At 42.9% G+C, this 16,847-nt stretch overlaps 1 protein-coding gene across 1 annotated transcript in view; it reads left to right on the top strand.

The window, feature by feature from the left end:
• The window catches only part of CFAP58 (cilia and flagella associated protein 58), a 116,386-nt gene extending 106,210 nt beyond the window's left edge, over positions 1 to 10,176 (top strand). The window contains exon 20 of the transcript XR_010832796.1: positions 9,991 to 10,176. The gene's annotated coding sequence lies outside the window, so the exon portion shown is untranslated. The remainder of the gene's footprint in view (positions 1 to 9,990) is intronic.
• The last annotated feature ends 6,671 nt before the right edge of the window (positions 10,177 to 16,847 follow it).

The following is a 16,847-nucleotide window of genomic DNA, read 5'->3' as shown; positions in this document are numbered from 1 at the left end:
TTGTTTCTGCTTTGGGAGCTTTTTTGTGACCCTTTTCTATATCACAATGACCAGTATAACCTGGTTAGGTGTGTGTAATGGGCAGTCTGTGTGACCAGAGACTGCAAGGCTCCAGGTCAAAGGCTTCATCTGCCACAAGGATTTCAGATCGTTTCCCCTGTATATGATCCACTTGCAAGGATATTATTTCAATATCTCTGCTTCTTGGACTTTTATTTGTAAGAAGAATGCAGCAATCCCTATGCTGATTCCACAGGCTGGTAGTTGAACTATGCACCAGCAAGAAAGAGGACAGGTCTGAATCAGATGCAGAAGAGATTTCAGCATTGATTTCCTACATTTTCCTCCAGTTGTAAGTTATGAGGTGTTTCAGGTTCCATGTGCTCTAGACACTGACCCAAAATCTCTGCCTTGTCAAGGTAGCTTTCTTCTGAAAAGAAAAAAAAAAGTTTTTGTTTTGATGTATTGACAATTTCTTGATGAAATACAGGGTTTGATTAAAAAAAGTCTGCCCTGCTCTAGTTCTGACTCTGCTTAGCTTATAAGATGTGATTTGATTAAAGTACATACCAACATAGTTAGAAGCACAACATACTTTGTCAGGGGCAAACCTTAAAGTGTAGAAAAGAAAGGGAAATGAAAATCATTTTCTTCTCAGTAGGCTGCCTGGGAAACTGTAGTATGCAAAACATGAGGTTGTTCATAGTCATTCCTTGTCCTCAGGGTGCCAGGTCCTAAATTCCGGAGGCCTTCAGAGATGCGGCACAGCAGTGTTTGATTAGAGACCCATCCTCAAAATTTTAGTCTGGGTTCTTCCTGCTTCTCATTTTTGTTATGAAGAAAAATAAAAGGGGGAAATCTGAGTGACGAATTTACCAGGACCAGGGAGAATTTAATAGAAGAAAGCTTTATTGTGAAACCTTTTGTAACTGTTTGAACTGTGCCCAATTAGGGCAGAGAATACATGGTCTTACTCAAAAGTAGCTAAATTAATTTTCCCCCCATGCTAGTCTACAGTATGGAAGAAGCCATTTGGTTCCCAGAGAGTAAGAAGAATAGAAACAAGGCTGTAGTGCACCAAATAACTTTACAAATTAAAGGTTGTGTTCTGGGATGGTACAAAATGCCATTGTTCACTTTGTTTGTACAGCACTGCAGTGAGAATCAGCAGTCTGCTACTTTCCTGTCTGTTGCTGCTCTTAGGCATTTATTCAGTGTCAGATGTCTCTGTTTATCTGGCAAAGGTAGGGATAGTACAAGGGAAGTTTCTCAGTGAACTTTGTTAAAGAAACAAGAAGAAATATTTGTAATGAACAGAGGAATAATTCCCTTTAACACCCCTTCATATGAAGCTTCCAAACCTCTGAGTCTTTACGAACCTTTGAAGCTATTCAACAAAGGCAAAAGCAAGATCCTGCACCTATGGCGGAATAACCCCAAGCACCGGTACCGGCTGGGGGCTGCCCTGCTGGAGAGCAGCTCTGTGGAGAAGGACCTGGGGGTCCTGGTGGGCAGCAGGTTAACCATGAGCCAGCAATGTGCCCTTGTGGCCAAGAAGGCCGATGGTCTCCTGGGGTGCATTAGGAAGAGTGTTGCCAGCAGGTCGAGATAGGTTGTCCTCCCACTCTGCTCAGCCCTGGTGAGGCCTCACCTGGAGTACTGTGTCCAGGTCTGGGCTCCCCAGGACAAGAGGGACATGGAGCTACTGCGCCGAGTCCAGAGGTGGGCTACAAAGGTGATCATCTGTCATACAAGAAGAGGCTGAGAGAGCTGGGCCTGTTTAGCCTGGAGAAGAGAGGATTGAGAGGGGATCTTATCAATGTGCACAAATATCTGAAGGGACCGTGTCAGGAGAACGGGGCTGGGCTCTCTTTAGTGGTGCGCAGTGACAGGACAAGAGCAATGGGCACAAACTGAAGTATAGGAGGTTCCGGCATTTTGTTCCTGCGAGGGTGACAGGGCACTGGAACAGGTTGCCCAGCGAGGCTGTGCGGTTTCCTGTTCTGGAGATATCCAAAACTCACCTGGATGTAATCCTGTGCAACGTGCTGTAGGTGATCCTGCTTGGCAGAGGGGTTGGACTGGATGATCTCCAGAGGTTCCTTCCAACCTCAGCCGTTCTGTGATTCTGTACGAAAAGAAAAAGGGTGGAGCAAAGAAATTCTCCATCATAAAGAAGTGAATGCAATAAATTTTGGCGTTTAGCTGTGAGGAAAGCTCTTATTTCAAGATACCAGTCTTCAATGGAAGTACAAAATGTAGAAAATCTTAAAGGAGGGCTCATTCTTTAAAGGGCTCTGATCTAACTAATCAGTTTGAAGAGCTCTGAAAGATCTATTTCTAAGCCATTTGAGAGCGTGATTTTTAACACCTTTAAGACAAAATAAGATCTGTTAGGACTGGTTTAGATCAAAGTGGGCATTCCTGAGAGTATAGAAATAAATTAAACAAGATCTCTTTCTGGCTGCATCTTCTGCAGTTCTTTAATTACCTCGCATTTCATACTGAATCTTGAGATGGGAAAATACTGGATTATTTGGATCTTCTCTGTGCCAAAGATAGTAGTAAGGGACATGTTGCTGGAACTTTTTACACTGAGATGTTAATCAGTTGACAACTACGGAAGACATGTTACTGACGTTAGACTGTTGATCTTATGCCTAAATTTTATTTTGACTGATTTATTGAGTCTTAATTTTAAAGTGATTTGAAGAGATATTGAATACTATTTTTTAATTACACAGGTTGAGATGAAAGTTCATAGGTATCTTAAAAAATAACTGGGTTAACTCATATTTCTAATGGCAGCTTGATCTTTTCTTGCAGCTAGTACTTTCTTCCTAGTAGATTTGATTATACTGGAAAAGTGATATTGATTTGCTTGCTGAGTCTCTTTATGGAGAAGGGCTTTGCACAGTTCTGAAATATATATGGAGAAGACTTCATGCTTAAAGATTTCCTTTTAAGAAAATCATACGGTTTGATTTATCCTTGTCTTTTTTTAAAGGACTTGGCTGGGCAGTGAAGAGAGGATGGGCAAGTTTTGGTGTTAGCTGTGTGCACTGAGTAATGCAGGGACTCTGTCCTTAGAAGAATGCACTTCAGAATGACTTTGGGGAAGGTGTGAATAAAATCACAAAATCAGAGCATAGAAAGAGGCTGAAGTCCTTCCTGAACAGTTTCAAGAATGCTTGGCAGCCACAGGCATTCTGAATGGCAGTGCAAACAGCTGACAGAAACGTCAGGGCAATAATGAGTGTTACAAGTGCAGAAGTGCCAACAACAGGACTCCAGAAATTGATGAGGGCAGGGTCTGCTTTCTGTGGGTAACACTCTATTTTGTAGACCAAGTAATACCTGCGTCAACAGTAAGAGCAGGACTGGGCTTTAAACATCCAGCCTCCTCTATACTCCAAACTATGAAGGGTGGGAGGAAGAGAAGGTTTCATCTTGGTCTTCTCTTTGTGCTTTTGTGCTTTGTGCCACAGCTAGCTTGCTTAGTTTCCAGAGTGTATCTTGTTGATTTGGTCATACACCACTTCACGGTCTTCAGGTCTCTTCTGCTTGTTGTCTGACTGCAAAAAATCCCGTATTATTTTGGTCCTCATTTATTTATCTATATATCCGTAGATTCATTCAGGCAAGCCTTATATGAGCTTAACCTCTAGTTGCTATAATTAATTTGCCTTTGGGCACAGTTTTCCCTTCCAGTCCCACCTTGGTAATCTCAGAGCTGGCAGCAAGCAAAAGATCACAGGTTCTTGGAAGACTGGAATGACTTCTTGTCAATCCACACTAGGCTGTCTTAAAAACAAAACAAAATTACATAAGGAAAGCAGGCAGAGCGCTTCAAAGTATTAGATCAATCTAACTCAGTGCCTTGCTTAAGGAATATGTCTGCAAATAGTTCTACTGGGGACTGAGGAACCAGTTGCAGATCACGTAATGCATCGTACTTGCATTCTGCTGTTTGCTAACACAGCATTTCACGGGGATGGCCCTTCACTGCCTGACCTCCAGAGAGGCACAAACAGGACAGAAAAGCTCTGTATCAAGAGCTACTTGACAGAGGCCCAAAGCTCCAGCTGCCAGAGGAGATTGCTCATCTTCACATTGCAGCAGAGTGAGATTTGCATTACAAGGAAAGCTCTGGGAAAGTGCAAGTCTCAGTGGCTTCAAAAGTCTCTGCTTCCATGGAGCTCCTTACAATGTTTTCAAAGTGAGTTGTCTCAGGCTATTTCATGTGTATTCATCAGCACAGAGCAAGGTTCCGGAGAAAGATTTCTTGCTAAATGGCTGCATTTGTCAGTCATTTGGCTGCAAAAGTCACGTTAGAGTCATCTTGGAAAGCTTTTCTGGAGACACAGAGGTTGTAAAATCTCCAAGAAAATATAGAAATTTGCAAATGAAAAAATAACCAAAGATTTCAAAAAGCTTGTGTGGTCGGGCCCTATAAATACGCTTAATAACAGGCCCCTGTCATGGCAACAGTGCATCACATACTTCCCTTCACGGATTCCCGAGGCTGTCTCTGGAGCTTGGTGGGATCCCATCTGGTGTTTGAATCCCTCCTGAGAGATGACAGTGACTTGTTTTGTGTCCGTAGGCTTCTGACCGCTGCTAATGGTCAGGCAGCAGGGAGTTAAGAGCAGAGTGGTGTGGAGGGTGCAGGGGAAAAGGTCTTTCACCCTGTGTTCCTGAGATTGTCTTAATTAAAGCATAAAGGGCAGAGTTATGCACATTGAAAACAACTGCTTGCATATGTCAAAACCATTTCATTCCCTTTGTGGCTTTCTCGGTGTATTGATTCACTCAATTAGTGGTGCATGGCATGCTTCTCTTTTAACAAAATGCTGTGATTCTTCTGACATTTACAGGGCTGGGCAATGCACATGAACCACAGACACTGCTTAAGACAGTCTTTGCTGTACAGATCCTGGGGACTTCTTTCCCAAATACTTACAGCTTCTACAAAGCATCCTACCTTTCCCACTTTTGCAAAGCATTATGGTGACAGAAATGTGCTTTGTTTCCTGTAACTGATGAGAGATTTATAACGGCAGTAGTTGCAAGGAAAAAAATGATACATATAGGGAAAAAAATAGTTTTTTTTCTTGAAGTGTTGACATCAAATATCAGACATCAAATGAAATATAATAATAATAATAATAAAACCCTAATGTCTCATTTTTTGAAAAAGATGCAATGATTTCTCCCTTTCTAACAGATGGTTTATTTTTGGTCATCTTCAAAGCTGTTTTCTATGCTTCTGGCAGTGGGAAGATGTGCCCCTGAAATGTGTCTGTATGGAATAAGGCTGAAGTTTGATCTTAACATTTTAAGGATAATTATTTGCTGCGCTCTGCTGTGTGCTTCCCACCCTGCCAGCTGCGAGCCAGGGACACTGCTTGATCAGAGCACAAGGGCTGAGCCCTGGACCGCTCGCTGACTTACCGATATTGCTGCCGTGTTGACTCTGTCATACTCTCACTTTGCACCTCTTATTTCCATTTGTAAAGTTGGGCTGCAATTTGCCAGTTTTTAGGCTAATTTCCGGAGGGACTTTCCAGGCTCTTCTGTTTCATTTTCATTTCCCAGAGCTTGATGTTTTAAGGGTTAATATGGTTTCAAACCGGAACATATAAAGAAGCTGTAACAAATGTTGGTCACCCACTTTTCCTTGTTTCCTGATTTTTCTTGCTGCATAGGCTACTGACTTGGAAACTGCTGTTAGTGGAGGGATGGGGCATTTCTGCTCTGAAATAGCAGGCTCTCATTGGGGCTGCAGCAGAACCTCACACAGCTCTTAGCCCTACAGGGGCTGTGATATCACTGGCCAGAGGAGACCATGTGGACACGTGTCAGCTTGGCATGACTCAGTAGGATTTGCCCTGCACAGTTAAATCTCCATGTGACTCACTAGGCAATTTTTGACTCAAGCTTGAAATGCCAAATTCCAGTGCAATCTAAATGTCTCCTCTTGAGCATCTTTGAAAATCTCTGCCTTGGTGACCTGCTGGGTAGCTTCCATTTCTTGTACCCAGTCCCACCTGCCCTTCTGCTCTTGTTTTGTTCTGTTTTATATAAACCAGACTAATGCTCATTAAAAGTGAAATAATGTTTCCGTCAACAAACTGAATACAATCAAATGTTAAAATATTTTAAAGAAAAGAAATCTAATTTTAAAGTTAGTAAGCCTTTGTTAAATACAGCACAAAAATATAGGCGTGGGGGGATTTAGCTAGTCCAGTTTGAGTCCTGTAGGCCTCATGAGATCTTTAATTATTTCAGTTTGGTCTATATGAGTATTTTTAGTTTGTGATTTGCTCAGTCTATCTGAAGACTTAAAACTGTTTAGGTTAAATGAAAAAAATGCTGGTGGGCCCAAGGACCTTCCTGATAAAATTGCATTGATCTGCAGTGTCTGCATACAACCCCCCTCCACATTCAGCCAGTGCTTTGCTCTGAAACTTGTTCTTTTTTCAGCCCTGTGTCCTCTCATTTTTGTTTTTTCCCCCTGATGTTATCACAGTGGTTGCATGATTTCTGTGCATATGCATACGTGCTCACCTGTGCAGCCCCCTGTGCATGGACAGCCGCTCAGCCTAGTTTCTGCGTCAGGACTTCTATATCTTTCACTCCCTTAAAAAAAAAAAAAAGGGGGGACATTTCATGGTTCTCTAATTACACCCCAGTGGAGGAAAGCTACTAAACCAGTCTCCTCTGGAAAGTGATGTGTCTGTAGATCAAAACAAGGTAGCAGTGGGCCAGAGGATCTCTGATAAAACCTCATTTGGAGTTTGGCACATAGAAAATGAAGTAATTTTTAAAGCTTTGTTTAGGCAACATATATAAAAAAAATCTTTTTATTCTCACTCAGAATTCGCTTTGTCTCATCCACTTCTCCTGTGATTCTTTTTGTCACAATGCCCTGAATAATGCATGGTCCCCAGTGAACGCAGGACAGTTTTGTTGTCATATGAGCTGTGAAGGAGCACCGAGATTAAACTATACACTTAGAGCCGCTGCCAACTGCTTGATTGATTTCTGACAGCTTGCTAAGGGAAGGAATTAATTTATTGAGACGTATTAAACTCCTCACCCCTACCTCCCCTTCTGTTCCTTGAAAGGGTGGTCCCCTCATGGCCGCCGGAAGACAGCTCTGTGAACTGGGGGTGTTGGGTGCGTGAGGCAGATACTCGCCCCAGTCCATCTGATACTAGCAGAGCTGCTGCGCCGGGTTTCCCTTGATCTGCATGTCCCACCTCTCAGGGGGATTCCCTTGTGAATTTAAATGCCAGCAGCTAGTGCTTTAAAGCAGAGGCTGAATTCCTGTGCCTGCCACTGCTGGGCTGCTTTCAGCAGGGCTCTGGGCTGCGCACAGGATTAAGGTGGCCTCAGGCCTCTTACAGGGAGCGTACCCTAAACTGCAGTGCCTGAGAGTCACTGGGTCTGTCTGATTTAGAGCACAAAGATCCAGCCCACTCCGTCCTCTGAGGACGTTTCTAGCCTGGTGAATGTTCAGAACATGGCAAATTCATACAGAAGGCCACAAACTGCTTCATCAGAGCAGGTCACATCCTAAAAACAAAACTGTCCCTTCTTTAAATGACAGACCTGATATAACACGATGACCCTAGTGCTCTTGGGAAGCTTCACTCAATCTCCTGCTAAAGGCAACTATTCGTTCACTCTGCAGCATAATTGCCCTATTTCAAGGCTAGAGCTACCTTCCCTTGGGACAGGTTTCACCTTTGCTCAGCTGAGCATGTGTATGAGTGATCCATAGGAGCACACGGAGAGCAATTTAAAGCAGTAAATTCCCTGCTGCTTTTGGAAGCTGTTAAATCAGAGAGTTCTAGTGCGAAGAGAAGGTCTGGTGCGAGATTTTTCCCCTTTTTGAACAGGTTTTCTGTTGTTGTGAGCTGACATGGCTCTTTTTCCTTCAATGCTAAATTCTTCCAGGATAAATTTTCGGCAGGGGTTTACTTTTTCCTTAATGGCAGTGACGAAAAGCCCACGAGACAGATGAGAATGTTGATGAATGTGCTGTGTATTTGTTGTGTGGTATTTCCTTCAGCTCGATAGGTCTATGATTAAAAAAAAAAAGCAGGTGTGGGTACAGAGAACTAATATTTTTCGCGCTTGTTTGGCACTGATTGAGAGGAAGGCTACATTTGGCTATACGAGCTGTCAGGTGGCAGGAATAGGCCAGGAGAGTGAAGTTAATAAACGATAAAGGGTATGGCCAAATTTCTGCACGTCTCCTTCCTAGCAAAAGGGTTGTAGTTCGGGCAATAAAGAACCCCTTCTGTTTGTCTTTGGCTGCAGTGGGCTGTGCTATTGCTTGACCTACAGGATCAGGCAGCTTTTGGTACAGAAATGAAGGTCTTTGTTCTGGAACCTGCTGCAAGGTCCAGTGGAAATGGTTCTCAGACACTGCTGTGGTAAACTCTAGAATGGTTAAGAATTTGTCTGAGTTGAGGGCTTCAGCATTCTTCAGTGAGGGGTTGTTTGTGCAGCTGTTTTTGGTCACACTTAGGAGAAATATCCCAAATAGTTTGAAAACTGTCGTTCGTGGAGGACCAGTTTTAGACTGGTTAATATAGTTCATCTATTTTCAATGGGTAGACAGCATTCTGCAAGTGAGTACACCCTGTGCTACTCCTAGAAGGCTGTAGAAATCATCTGCTGGATTTCCTTCCTTCCCTCCCTCCCTCCCTCCCTCCCTCCCTCCCTCCCTCCTTCTTTCTTTTCTATTTTATGCAAAGTTCCTAGGCAATCTAACAGACATTAAACCAATAAAGTTCTGTGAAAATAAAATAACATAAATTGCTCCAAACTTTAATAAAAGAGAGAATAATCTTTGTTGGATTTGGATTTTAATTTTACATTTTGCTAGCTGATAGCATTTATTACAACTGTCTCTCTGCTCTAAAATTGGAGAGAGAAATGGTTTCTTTCGATTATTTTTAGTCACACTTTAAGTTAAGTTTCCATTTGCAAGCAGTTCATAAACAATTTGTTTTAGTTAAATGGTTATTAAAACGTTATCTTCCTCTCCAGTGGATCAATAGGACCTTCTCCAGAGCTGTGTGTAGCCAGCTGTAACACACTGCTCCCGGTTGTAATGCGCTTGCGCAGTCCATGGCTCAGCTGCGGTCTGCTGATGGTTAAAGCCAACAGCAAAGACACCGGATAAAATCTGATTTCTGTTCCTTGATCTATCACTGAACTCCTGTCTATTATGTAATTTTCCCCGTCTCCATCAGAGCGATAATCATATTAATTAACCCTTTATAAAGTGTTTGAAAAGCATTAGTGGAAAACTAAGGATTATTATCGTGCATTATATACGGACCGTTAGCAAATAATGTGTGATCTTAATCTTAATGAATTTTAGGTTTCTCAGAGTCATTTCTCTCTCAGTACTCCTGCTAGTTTCAGTCTTTAACATACTCAGGTCATCAGCATCTTGCAGTGCAGCAGAGGGATTAGCTTGGAAAACTCCTGGCTACCAGACAGTGGAAAGAGACAGGTACAATACTTAAATTCAGCCCTCATTCAGCTTCTCATTCATTGTTCTTTTGACTTTACATACCAGAATAGGCCTCCAAGTCTTTCTTTGGCACTGGAAGAGGGAGTATGAATAGGGGCCTCTGTGACGGGCTCGCAAGAGGCCAACGTTAGAGCAAGGAGGTGAACTTGATCTCTCAAGTCCTTGACTGATGGGCTAATAACTGGGAATTTGCACATTTGTTGTGTCAACAACCAGTTTTGCTTCCAGCTTTCCATCTTACAGATAGTGAAAACTGAGGTTCACAAATGAGAAGTTAGTTAAAACACTTAAGATGTCGATGACAGAGCTGGTATCAGTTGCCAGCCACAGAGAGCTTTTGTTGTGAGATGATGCCTTCTGGTTTTAAACAAGTACAATTAAAACTGCTGTGAGCTTACTGCACCTTTCTCTTTTGTCTCCATTTTTTTCAGACTTCCAATGTCTGTACAAATTGTCAGCCTGACCTCTCTCTGCACCTGTCCTATTTGGAGGATGACATTTTCAAAAACAGCCCATAAATTCATGGCTGCAAGAGCCCTCAGAAGCAAAAATGGAGTGATAACCACCCGCCTATTTCTGGACTCGCAAACCAGGTAACTCATCATGAGAAGCCACCTGTGTTTGTGTGTGTGCTCATTCCCATGTGTACCCAAACTCCTGGTTGAAGCTGCACCTTTGAAATCACTCTTACAGAAGGCAATTTAATTTCAAGAAACTGTACCAGGAGCAGCAGAAGGAATAAAGGCTGCTTTCCAAGGTTGCTGTGACTCTCTCCTTTCTGCCGTTTTCCATCCAGGTGTCTGGGACCAGGGAGAGGAAGGGCTGAAATTTCTGATGTCTACTAGAGAGCTGTTCTTGGGAGGAGTCCTTAATTTGGGATTCTCTCCTCTGTCCACTGGATCATGAAACTGGTTAGAAAATGGCCAGGTAGTTAATTCAAAAGTGAGAGGGTGGGTGGCAGTGAGAGCTGACCAGGCACTGATATACCTGCATGGAGAGCATGGCTGAATACTCCTTATTTCCTCAGGGATTTGCAAATTGTAATGACCATGTCAGAGGGCATATGGGTGGGTGAGTTTGTACCATTAAATTTTACTGCACAGAGTAAGATTTGTTTATAGAGATTACTTTCAAAACCAGGGAAGTTTCTTTTCTAGCTATACTGGTACTGGGCTCTGCACTTCAAGTGGAGGTATTGAGGTTTACAGTAGCTGCCTTTGCTTGATGCTTGGGTTGCTGCAATGCATTTGCCGTAGAGGTGATATAATAAATTAAACTCAGTTCCTGAGAGCCACTGCTTGCTGAAGTGACATGAAAGTCAACCCTAGCTGCTGTCCCAGGAGATGTAGGTGAAAGCAGGTTTGCCTATATGCTTTTACTGGTTTACTTTGTATTAAGCACTAGAATTCAGTCCGTTTTGCTAAAAGCAGAACATGTTGCAGCACTGCTTTAACTTGAGAGATAATAAACAGGCTAGCTCTCAATGCTGATTAATTGGGAGGTCCCCTGCTCTGCCAGAGCAGTCTTTTACTGTGCTGCTCTGTCTGCCTTGCTCCTGAGGGTTCTCATTATACCATTAGACTTACTCTTCTACCCTTGAACTAACTCAGCAGATAGAGATGAGTCTGCTTTTGTGAGCAGTATTGTGGGAAATGGTGTGAAGCTAGGGGAGAAAGTAAGGAGTTATTGGAAATATGTTATATACATGACTAAATCTTCCCCTTAGAGATAAAGGATTGGCTATGGTTGAAGTAGTGAAACCTTTACAGCCGTTGCCCCCCTTCAGCCCTTAATGACAGTGTTGCTGTTCTTTCTTTTGGTGAGAAATCAATAGATCCAACTCTAAGGTACTGAGAAAATGACAGGAGCACTGGTTTGAGTGGTATTTATAGACTACTCCCATTTTTCAATGGATGCATTGAAAGTGAGGCCCAATCTGTTCCAGTGACTGGCCTTGCCAGTTTTTAAGAGGTGCTTGTACTTTGGCAGCAGTTGTCATTATAAGAATTTTATTCATCATTTTATTCATTTCTATATAGTCACTTTGCAACTCACACCCAAGATGGACAAGGCTGTGCACGTAATCAACTCACGTGATATAAACAGATATATAAAGAGTAAGAAAGAAAAAAAGTCAGCAATTCTTTCTTGGGGTTCCCAAGTGGAACAGAAAGGGACTTCTCTGGTCTTATTCTCTGAGAACTGTCTCTCCAAACACTCTCCTCACGAAGGCCTTTTCCATTCCGTACTCAGCTGACTGGTAAATGGGCTAAGCTTGAGTTTAACTAGCCACCTTATTATTATTATTTTTTGTATTCTTTCCCTTCTTGTCTGTGTTTCTTTAATGAGGACTTGATCTCTCCATTTCAGTTGTTCACCACTTCTTTATAGTGATACAGCTGTTATTCAGGTGCTTGATGAATTAGTTTCCCTGGTTATTTTCCTCCCACATCCTTATGTTGGTAGGATAAGCAACCTTGGTTGTGTTCTCAGATCATTCAAAATTTTCCTCATCAGGCTTCTTCCCCAGCCAACATGTGCTGTTTTTACCTGTGTGTCTTCTTTTTAAACCAAACCATATATTTATTTATTATTTAATTGGAGTTCTTTTATTAGCAGCACTGAGGCCTGGGCTGCTTCATCCTAGGTTAGGGACAGCATTTATTTAAAAATAATAGTTCACCCAAGCAGAAGACAAGCAGCATGTTCACACTCAAAGAGAAGAGAGAGTTGGCAAACTTGCTTTGCTTGGCAGGTGGAGTCCTTCTGCTTGTCACCAGCCTGTACTCTGCCTAGAAATAAGTCTCGCCTCCATTTTGCACCATGATTTCGCTCTGGGGTTCAATTTGGTAAGACACCATTGGACTACCTGACACCACTCATGAGCCTGGGACATAACAGTCCTGTGTGAAATGGCGCTTATTCTCATCTCTTGCTGGATGTGCTCTTTGCTGCCAGGTGATGTGCTTGCATGCTGCATCTCACCAGTAAATCTGTTGATAAATATAGAACTTTATGCTTATTTTCCATCATATAATTATCTTCTGAACTGTTTTGTTTCAGTGTATTTCATAATTGGCATGCCATAGGTTAAGAGGACAAGTTTTTAATCACTCCATCACTAACAAGTAAAGGGTGTTACTCCCGGTGGTGAACAGCCCTGACTCTATTAAATTGGTTATATTTTAGTTTCCACTGTGTGCCCAATGGATAATAAGCAGTACTTTGTGATGGCTGTAAGGGTAAGAAGTAGAAAAGTCCTTGGCTCTATGTAAGCAATATCTACAGCAACTAAAAACACCAGTAAGTTATCATCACTATTTTCATCAAAAATCTAAAACACAGCATTGTGTGAGCCTCTATGAAGAAAATTAACTGTAGCCCAGCCAAAAACACAACAATGGCAAAAGCAGAAACTTTTATTATCATATCCTGAATTGTGCTACTCTTTAGTTTCCCAATATGAATGACATGGTTATTGTGTGCCAAGTGCATGTAGCTTCGTGTACTTTCAGAATACAGGATTTCATGTAGTATCTCACAAGCAGTGTATGTCCAGCCAGACTCAGTGGGGACTGGAAACTACAAGGGCTGAAGGCCATAAATCTCAAAGGCTTCCATTCCATTTATTTCAGTGGATTTTAAGATCTTTTGATCTGGATTGTTTCAAACATTGTTTGGGACGTGGTCTGGCTTAGCAGTTCTCCTGCTCTGTTGTCTCATACACTTTGAGGACCATGAAACTTGGTCCATTCTTCAGAGTATATTTTTCATTCTCAAGCTCTCTGCCAATTTCTTAGTTATGGAGTGTGTCTCTGAGTAAACTCCTAATTCAGATTTATAGAGCTACTCAGGAAAGGAAATGGATGCAGAATCCACATAGAAAATAGCTTCATGTCTGCCAGCCGGCTCCTTCCTTTCAGGCATCTCATTAAGAATACAGTTCTCATACAGATATGGTCTGCACCTCTGAATTGCTCAGATTTGTGTGAGGACATGTTGGGAATTCTGTAAACTTGGAAAGCAGCTAGCAAAGGAATACAAAGCAGAAATATTTTTTCTAATTAAATGTTGCTGGTGTTACCAGAATCTCAAAAGTGATCACGTGTATTCAGTGCAGATTTTGTCTGTATCCATAAGAGCTGAAAGGGCCACTGCTTTCGCAGTTCAAGCCCCAGCCAGGGCATTCTTTAACAGTATGAAACTTTTCAAAGCAAATAGGAATGGAAACATTACATCTTGGCCTAAAAAATTCATTGAAAAAGGGTTTCTATTTGTAAAATATTTAAACATTTGCCTGCGGTTGTAGGAATACAAGCAAAATTGTGCTACTGCATGAAAATCTTATGAACTAGAACGGAAATGGAGGTCCGTGTGCAACTGCAGTTCAGAAGATGACTCACGCACATAGCTGTAAATTATTCTCCAGAAAAAAAAATATTACTTATTAACAAACACTTTATTTTCTGAGAATTTCAAAACTGTTGCACAGGAAAGAAATACATATCTATACATACATGCATGTATATGCACAATATTACCATATGAAATATTCTAAAGCAGATTCCTTCACCTGCTAAAGATGGTCCAAAAGCAAACCTACTTCCACTAATCCTGTCTTCTTTCTCCCATCCTCCTCCATTTTTCTCTTCATCCTTCCATCTCTCCTTGCTCCTTGGACCGGGACAGCAATCTTGCATACATTTGCTTTTGGGATGTGTAAAATTCACGGCTTCTGTCCTGTCAGTAAATGAAGACATTTTGTGCTCAGGAAATTCAGTAAGTACCACCTTGGTGAACTCCTTTGCAACTGTTTCTCCTTGACCTGACTGGCTTTTCCCAGCTTTTTACCTTGCTTGCTACCTGAATGTGAACACAAGGGAGCACCAGAGAGTCTTCTATTTTTTTAATTTCTTATTTTTTAAGGAAAAGAAAAAAATATCACTGAGTAGGTGTGTTTGAGGAGGGAGTAGATCAAATTCCAGCCAGAAGGCACTATCTGAATGGAAGTATGGCGGAGGAAGACAGAGACTATTCTTGATGGCCTGACCTCTTCTGATCCCAGAAACCTGGGCCAGGTTATGGCCTGTCCTACAAGTCTGCTTTCAGACCGCTGAACAGCCCTGCTCTAGATCCTGAGGTAGCTGGCTGATGGATGGAAAGACACCTTCCCAGTTTTCTACTGCTGCACCCTCTGGGTTTTAAAGCAAGGAAATCTGGTTGTGGGACATGGCTGCTTTCTGCCCTGTCAGCAGGCAGCCTGCATCTGTCTGCAGAACGCACTGGAACGGGGAGCTTCATGCTAGAGGAGGCGGCAGGCGTGACCTGGGGCCCCTGGCTGAGATACTCAACATCCTCCCATCTGTTCGACCTGTTTAAAGTGACCCCAATGGCTGCACCCTGATTCACCCTCCCTGGGCTCCCTGGGGCACCTCTGCAGCCAGCCAGCGCTGTCCCTGGGCACGGCACTTCCAGGGCAGGGCTCCTGTCTCAGCCTGGTTCGGCCTGGACCCAGCTTGTCAGACTGAGCGGCCTGCAGCCGTGCTTCCAGTGAAGGCCCAGGTATCCGAGCTGGTCACTGCCTCACACGGTTTAGCAGAGCTCTGGGGTGTGTGAAGGGTGTCCTGTGGATGTGCCAGGCGTGCAGTTGTGGTCCCCGGGGAAGACAGAGCAGGGTTCGGTCCTCGCCACAGAGGTGTGTTCACGTCTGCTGCTCACAGCTGAGGCTGCTGCGGAGCTCTGCGGAGCGAGGAGCAGTGCAGAGCCGGGCATATTAACATATTTATGGTGTTCTACAGCCCAAAGAAGTGAAACTGTGATGTGCCAAAGCTACTTATCTGTTGCTTATGACTATTGCACTACTTCTGTGTAATCAGCCAGAAAACTATCTTAGGCAGCCCTATTTTGCTTCTCTTGATGTCACGAACAAAAATCCCATTTACAGCAGTGATACAGAAACAAGGAGGAGCAGATGCTGAAAATAATACATTTTAAAATTATCTTGATGAGGGAGGGGAGGGTGCAGAGGGTACTACAGAATAAACTTACCAGATTTGATTAGATATGTGACACAAAATGAGCAGAAAATTAAGAATCCTTTTTTAAGAGAGTTGCCTATAGGACTGTAAACCATGAAGACTAATTCCTGTAGTCTGGGGGTGACATTAGTTAGAGGTTTGAAAGGTAATGAGTCTGGGCCCTCAGACAGGTGCTGCTGGGATTCTGGTGACTCTTCAGTAATAATTTTCCGTATAAAGGTGCCACAGATCTTAGTGTCCTCTTCTCCCAACACATGTAGGGATGCTGTGTGTGAAGTGGCCTGCAAGCTCTGCTAAGCATTATGGCAACACACTTCCACCTTCAGCTGCTTCATCCCTGGAGAGAAGACTTTGGGATCAGAGCAACAAAATTGCCACTGCTGGCAGTGGCTCATGGTCATGGCCACGGGCTCGAGCTAGGTCTTCTGGTTTCTCTGGGATGGTGGAAGGGTGGGAATCCACTCCGTCTCTCCCCTGATATGCCTTTTCTGATGCAGTCCGCAGGCTCGCTGCTGTGGCTACTGACTTGCTTGCACGGCGCCTGCAGGTGGGCAGGTCTCCAGCACTGTGACCCTGGCTTCAGAGGAAGCTGGCTGCAGGAACACTTGCTCCTTTGATTCTCACCACCGTGCTCTGACTTCAGCAGTGCCAAAGTACTGATACACGCAGAATTAAGTGACTGCTTTTAGCCAGACTGCAGCAGCTCACACAGCGTGGTGGGTTCACAATTATACTGTGGCCTACTGCAAACTTGAGAGAGACATTAACTTTGCTGCAGATCTTTTTTTTTACTGCTCTAGTGTTGTTCTCTTGCCATGTCTGCATGCTCCTGAGAGCAAGGGGCAGTCCAGCTGTATTTTTTTCACTGTCTGTATTGACTCATAGTTAACATTTCTTGATGTTTTGAATAGAAGTGTAACTCCTGGCCCTTCTGGGAATACATGTCTGATTTTTCAGGTTTTATCTTTCTCATTGATCCCTTTCTAGTTACTTCAGCCAAAGGTGAGGAAGTGTTGTGTGAATGATGGAGCAGCTCTTTTTTGTAACTAGGTTGAATGAAAGGGTCAGCTGTTAAGCTGGGATTCTTACAGAAACCCCAGAAATAGGATCTCTCTGCTTTTGTGCAGCCAAGACAATTACTCCGGGGAGAATACTCTTCAATGGACTGAATTCCTGAATTCACCTTTTTACTCTTATATGCTTTTATATATATACATACATATATATATATATGTATATATTTTTTCCTC

This window comes from Anser cygnoides, chromosome 7, assembly GCF_040182565.1.
Source record: "Anser cygnoides isolate HZ-2024a breed goose chromosome 7, Taihu_goose_T2T_genome, whole genome shotgun sequence".
NCBI lineage: Eukaryota > Metazoa > Chordata > Aves > Anseriformes > Anatidae > Anser > Anser cygnoides.
The sequence above is the reverse complement of the archived record's forward strand: the minus strand, read 5'-3'. Positions and strand labels throughout refer to the sequence as shown.